The following is a 984-nucleotide window of genomic DNA, read 5'->3' on the forward strand; positions in this document are numbered from 1 at the left end:
TCTTTGCTCTTGTGTATTTTGTTTGTGAAAGTACAGTGCCTTGCAAACATGTCCGTAACCGTTTCACGTGTCAACTTATAGCCACAATCTTCAAGATATTTTGTGGGGATTTTATGTGATTGAACAAATGAAGTAGGGCTTAATGGGGATGTGAAATGAAGATGATACCTGGCTTTAAAATGTTTTACCAATAACATTATCCCTATGTCTTCTGCCTCCAAAGTCCATACCACCTTTTGATGAGGTCACAGCTTGAAATCCTTTGGGGTATGTCTTTACCAGCTTTGCACATTTAGAGACCAAAATTATTGTTCATCCTTGCAAAATATTTAAAGCTCTGTCAGATCGAACGAAGAGCTGTGAGCTTTTCTTACCCGTTGACTCACAATCAGATTTAGGTAAGGACTTTGTCTCGACCATTGTAACAGATGAACATGGTCTGATCTAAACATTTTATACTGTAGCTCTGGCTACATGTTTAGGGTTGTTGTCCTGCAGGAATGTAAACCTCCAGCCCCATATCAAGTCTTTTAGAGCCTTTAACAGAGGCTGTGGATCATCCAGGATTAACACAAACCTCTTGCCATCAAGATGGTTTCTTCTTTAGCTCCTTTACCAAGATGGCCACTTTAGGAGTTATCATGGTAACAGGGCAGGGTGATAATGCATTTTCAGATTTTTGGATATAAAAAAAATTTTAAAACCATGGTACTCTTTTCCTTCTGTTTCATAACATGCATTACTTTTTTTATGTTTGTCACATAAAACTCCATTCAAATAAAGTTTGTGGTTGTAAAGTGATAAAATGTGAAAGAGTTCAAGGGAAATAAATACTTTTGCAGGGCAGGGCACTGCACTCCATCAAGAGATTATGCGGTGCTACTCAGTCAGCGGTTTAACAAAGAAATTCCTTGAGTGCCGCCTGTTTCCTGTCTCTATTCTTTGGCTCCCCCAGAAGAGGAAGGAAGGAAGCAATAGAGGCCT

The sequence above is a fragment of the Girardinichthys multiradiatus genome, chromosome X, assembly GCF_021462225.1.
Source record: "Girardinichthys multiradiatus isolate DD_20200921_A chromosome X, DD_fGirMul_XY1, whole genome shotgun sequence".
In the NCBI taxonomy this organism is placed as follows: Eukaryota; Metazoa; Chordata; class Actinopteri; order Cyprinodontiformes; family Goodeidae; genus Girardinichthys; species Girardinichthys multiradiatus.